Here is a 6,000-nt window from a genome sequence, read left to right as displayed (position 1 = left end):
CAGGTCTGGCTGGATCAAGCCAGGTCTGGCTCCTGAGTCCCCACCTTGTAGGACCTGGAAGGATCCCAAGGAGGGGGGGTGACTTGGCCTTAAATGCCTGCATTTAAGATGAGATTATTTTTCCCCACGTTTTCCCTCAGAAAAGATTCCTCCAGAAGTCTGTTGTGTAACAAACAGGACACTGTCTGGGTTGTTGGGAAGACGTGGTGGCCCGAGACACCCCCTATCTGTTGGCCAAAAAAAAAAAAAAAGGAAGGAAACAAAGAAACTGAACACAGATGGAGTAATTCATTATTCCCAGGAGTCTGTCCCCAGGACTGTCGGGAGCTGTTAGGAGCAGAACTTGGAGAGGTTATCTCTGCGAAGCCGAAGAGAGTGGGTTCTTCTGAGGAGATAGCCCCAGTGATGGGGGACAGGGGCCGGCCTGTCTGCAGGGAGGGCACGGGGGCGGCTGCGGCTGGATGCGGGGCCCGGGGTCTGGAGCCCGGCTGGACATGGGGTTTGGGGTCTGTAGCCCAGCTGGATATGGGGTTCGAGGTCTGGAGCCACGGCTGGATGTGGGGTTTGGGGTCTGGAACCTGGCTGGACGCGGGGCCCGGGGTCTGGAGCTGCAGCTGGATGCAGGGTTCGAGGTCTGGAGCCCAGCTGGACATGGGAGGTCCAGTCGGGAGGTCCTGGCTTGCCCCTGGACATGGGGTTCGGGGTCTGTAGCCTGGCTGGATACGGGGTTCGGGGTCTGGGGCCAAATTGGATGTGGGGTTCGGGATCTGGAGCCTGGCTGCATGCGGGGTTTGGGGTCTGGAGCCGCGGCTGGACGCGGGGCCCGGGGTCTGGAGCTGGAAGCCTGACCCGGGGGGAGGGATGGAGTGGGGGAGGCAGGCCGGTGAGGGGCCCGGGTGTCTCTGAGGGGCCTCGTCCCCCTGGAGTCAGCTCGGTCTGCCAGGAAACCGAGGTGGCCGAGATTCAGTGGCTCCCGGCACTTGCTGTCACTTTCCATCTCCCTGCTCCTTGGAGCTCGGGGGGAGCTGGGCGGAGGCGGGTCGGGAGCCTGACAGGCACCTGAGCCCGGCCATCGCTCCCTCCATGGCAGGCGGGGTCCTGACCGGGAACTTGGTGGGGGCGGGCGTGCAGGATTGCTGCTCCCCGAGGGGACTCCGGGGGGAGTCGGTGGCGGGGAAATCTGTCTTAATCTCAGCCTGAGATTCTGTGGGCCAAACTCATACATACAGAACCCCACAGAGAGAGGGCCCCACGCTCCTACCGCGGCTGTCGTTTGTTGCAGGAGACAGGCCTGGGGCCTGTGGTCCAGTGGGTCAGGCCCCCGCCCCCTGCCTTGCTCACGTCCCTTTTCCAGCCCCTGGTCGAGAGCTTCCCGTGGCCCCGGGACGGAGGTCAGATTGCTGTGGCATCCTGTCCCGGCTCACCTGCCAGCCCGGGGACTTCTCAGCCTCCCTGATCTGTCCAGGTGCGCGTGTGGCCTGGACCGGCCACCAGCACAGTCCGTCTCCCCGGACCGCCCCTCCCCGTCCCTGCTCCAGGAGCACCCCCATCCCCTCTCCTGCTCCTCTGAGCCTGTGCAGGGGGGTCGGCAGGCCCGTCTGAACTACTCAGACACCCTCCATCCCTGTGGCGGGCGCGATGCTTTCCCTCGTGGGAGGGCCGTGCAGGTAGATGAATGGGGGGCCCCACGTGGGGCGGGAGAAGGGGCACGGCTCGGGGAGGCGGGAGGGGACAGAGGGAGCAGGGGACAGGCAGGCCCAGTGTGCATCTGCGACCCCACCTGGTCTGTCCTGTGGAATTCACTTCAGCCCCCACCACCCGCCGGGCCCCAGTTGGTTGGGATTTCTTCCATGGAGGCCTACCCTTCTCCTCCCTTTTCTCTGGGTCGCTGACCAGGTGTCCGGTAATGGAGCTGGGCCAGGGGGCCTCACACACCGGGAGACGGCATCCACCAGCCTCCGAACCCTCGAGACCGAGACGAGCCTGCCGGACCCTCTCTGGACCCCCGGCCGGAAACTCCCGGGGCTGTCAGGGTCACAAAGAGCAGGGAAGCACAAAGAGCTGTCGTGGGGGGGCCTGGCACACAAAGAGGACGCGAATGGACGATTCTGGAGCCTGTGGCTGTCGGCGTGCCGGCCCTGGGTCTCAGTTTGGCAGAGGCACCCGGGCTGTAAGGGGGGGCAGAGGGAGGGGTGCGCGCAGGCTCTCTGCTAATTTCACAGCTCTTCTGCACATCTGCAATTATCTCAGAAGAAGACGTACCGGACGCACCTCTTCTTGTCCACCTGACCTCCAGACTGCCAACACGTTCTGGGCCTCTGATGAGTGACTCACGGGGACGTTCGTGGACGTGGCAGAGATGGGGAGCTCCTTCTGCTGGGCACCCCTGTGTGGGTCCACCGTGCCGTCCTCCGGCCCCAGGTCTGCTCCCCGCCCTCCACCTTCCAGCGGACAGCGGACCCCGTAAGCTCTGCATCAGACCCAAATCACCACGACATCCGCCCTCTGTGGCCCCTCGGGGCCTTCTGTCCCTCAGCCCTGCCCAGCTGGGGCCTCCACACCGGAGGGAGGGCGGCGGGCTCAGGCAGTTATAAACCCAACCCAGCAAACCTTCTTCCAGCACCTGCCCGGTCAGCCACCACGCTGGGGCCCGTCGGGGTTACGGTAACCGCCGCCAGGGGGGAGAGTCACCGTAGCCATCCCGTACGGAGACACCCTGTGCCAGGAGCCGTGCCCCGGAATCTTCTCCCAGTTTGGCAGATTAGGAAACTCCCCAGGGGTGGGGGAAATGATGTGATTTGCCCAGTTAGAGAAGCAGAGCTGACCCCAAAGCTGGCCCCTTCTGTCCCCCGTGTCCCTTAAAGAAAGGCCATTCTGTACCGACTAGACCACGTGCCCATCTTACAGAAAGGCAAGCCGGGATCCGGGAGGGGGAGTTCTGCACGAGGCCGGGCCGCCTGCTCAGGTCAGACCAGAAGGGAACTCAGGCTTCCTCTGTCCGCTGAGCCCGGGGCCCCCTCTGCAGCCCCCGCACCCCGGAAACTCCGGGGCCCCTCTGGCCAGGCCTGCAAGCCCAGCTGACCCAGGGCAGAGCAGGGCTCTGGGGGCGCCTCCCTTCCAGGCAGGTGGGGTCCACCCTCCCCGCCGCAGGCCCCCTCCTTCCTGTGCAGGCTCCATTCCACAGGGGCACAGCTCTGGGCTGTGTCCCCCTGGAGGCTCGCGGGGGCCCTGCTGCGGCCCCTCCTCACGGGACAGGCCAGCACACGGGCAGCCCAGCCAAGCGCTGAGCCCAGCCCGGGGTCTGAGTGCGCAGAGCGGCCCCAACAGTTGACCGCACTACAAAACCTGCACAGGAGGGAAGGAGTCACGTCCCCTCCTTCCGACATGTCGCCAGGGGGTCCCTCCAGGGAGCAGGATGCAGCCTTCTCAGGCCACACTGGGGCCGTGAAGCCGGTCAGCCTGTGGGCCAGGGTCCCCTGGAGCGGCAGCCGAGGGCTCCGTGGTCGGAGGAGGAGGGTGCTTGGAGGCAGGTGGCCGGGGGCTGGTGCTTTGTCATCCCGCCGTGGCCTGTGGCAGGGGGACCCAGCTCCGTGAGCCATCCACAGTCCCCCCCCCCCCACGCAGAGTCTCGCTGGTGGCCAGCAGAGTCCCCGGGGTGACTGCAAGAGGGCTGGACGCAAAGGGGCTCCGTCTGTGACCTGCGGGGGAGGGAGCAGTGTCTGAATCCCTGGGAAGCGCCGCGGCTGACCACTGGGGACCCGCTCAGATTCATTAAAAATATGTCATGCTAGACTTACTGCATTTTTAAAAATCAATTATTTATTTAATAAATATTTAGTGAGCATGCCTATGAGCCAAGAATTAAGCTAGAGCCTACGGATAGAGCTGTGGACGAGACAGAAAGTGGCTCACATTCTAGCTGTGGGGGCCCGTGAGGGTCGGGAAGGAGATGACAGGCAAAAACACGCGTGCCCCGGGTCACGATGGGGTGACGCGTTTTCTGCAGCCCGGGGAACTGGCCGGCGAGGTGGGGGCTGGGATGTCAGGGCGGGGGTGGGGGGCGTGCCACGAGCCTGGTGGGTCCAGAAAGCACCCACAGGCAGCATTTCCGGATCACAGAAGCTTGGGAGAAAGCTTCGCATACGATATTTGCTAAAACGCGTTAATGCATTTATTCCGTGGCAGGCCAACACACCACACACCACACGCATTTTATCGATCCTCACGAGAGCCCGGGGATGGGTGCATTTTCTCTGTCTCGTGGGCGAAGACAGTGAGGCTCAGAGAGACGGTGACTTTCCCAAGGTGGGAGGAGAGTGCGGAACTGGGACCCGAGACGGGGCCCGGGCTGGTCACCCCGCGACCCGTGACCACCAGGCTGCCTCCATCAACGCAGGGCAGAAACAGGGGCTGATGGCTCACACTTCACTGAGTATTTCCCGAGGGGGAGGACTAGGTGGCCGCCTGTGGAGGGGCAGGGCTGTGGTGAGGGCTCAGGCTGGGTCTGCTGCCCTGCGTGCCCGCGAGAGTCGGTGATCTGCATGAGGGCTCAGCAACTCCTCCAACACACTGTGTGCTTCTGGACGCCTCCCTTGCCTGGAATGGCCCCTACTACCTACAACCCAGATAAAGCCTACTTCCCCTTTAAGAGTCAGTTGAAATGCCACCTCCTCCATGAAGCCCTCCCTGAATCCCTCCAAACTTTTGGTGTCATGCGCATATATGCACACACAGCTACTTGCCTTCCCAGCAGCCAGCTCCCTGCTTGTGTTCTGCTACCACCAGAAGAACAATTTTGGCCAAGTGGTGATGTGCTTGAAGCTACAAGCATCCCAACTGATATAGCAGAGCTCCTTCTTTGTGGTACATTCTCACTTTGGGTGTGTTTCCTTGTCCAGTTGTCCACACTGGAAACTCCTTGAAGGGACTGCTTTTTCTTTTCAAAGAGTATTCAGTGTTCAACACAAAATCTAATGCAATGGGTGCCTTGCTCAGTGAATAAGTGAAAGGATGGATGGATGGATGGATGGGTAGGTGGGTTGATGATGGATGGATGGATGGATAGATGGGTGGATGGTGGATGGATGATGGTTGGATGGAAGGATGGATGGATGGATGGGTGGGTGGGTTGATGGATGGATGGATGGATGGAAGGATGGATGAATGGATGGGTGGATGGAAGGAAGGATGGATGGATGGATGGGTGGATGGATGGGTGGGTGGGTTGATGGTGGATGGATGGATGGATGGATGGATGGAAGGAAGGATGGATGGATGGGTGGATGGTGGATGGATGATGGATGGATGGGTGGATGGATGGATGGAAAGAAGGATGCATGGATGAATGGGTGAATGGATGATGAACGGATGGATGGATGAATGGACAGAAAGAAGGATGGATGGATGGAAAGAAGGATGCATGGATGAATGGGTGAATGGATGATGGACAGATGGATGGATGGATGAATAGACGGAAAGAAGGATGGATGGATGGAAAGAAGGATGCATAGATGAATAGGTGAATGGATGATGGATGGATGGATGGATGGATGGATGGGTGGATGGATGGATGGAAAGAAGGATGCATGGATGAATGGGTGAATGGATAATGGATGGATGGATGGATGGATGAATGGATGGGTGCATGGATGGATGGATGAAAGGATGGATGGAAGGAAGGAAGGAAGGGTGGGTGGGTGGGTGGGTGGATGGATGGGTAAGCCAGCAGATGATATGAAGCTAGGAGGCAATGTAAATACTTGGGGTCCAATCACTGGATCCACAAAGAGAGGAGCATATGGAGTCAAAAGCCAAACACAGAGGCAGGATTGACGTGGGAGCCGATGGTCTGGTCCCTAGTTCCAGACCTGCAGGGGAGTGGGAGGCAGTTCTTTACTCAGTGGTAACTGGACATGTCAGTCCCACTGTGGGCCCGCCACAGAGGTCCCTGTGGTGTCAGGGATGTGGACGAAGATGACGTGAGGACAGTGGTCAAACAGT

This window comes from Halichoerus grypus, chromosome 2 (assembly GCF_964656455.1).
Source record: "Halichoerus grypus chromosome 2, mHalGry1.hap1.1, whole genome shotgun sequence".
Taxonomy (NCBI): domain Eukaryota; kingdom Metazoa; phylum Chordata; class Mammalia; order Carnivora; family Phocidae; genus Halichoerus; species Halichoerus grypus.
The sequence above is the reverse complement of the archived record's forward strand: the minus strand, read 5'-3'. Positions refer to the sequence as shown.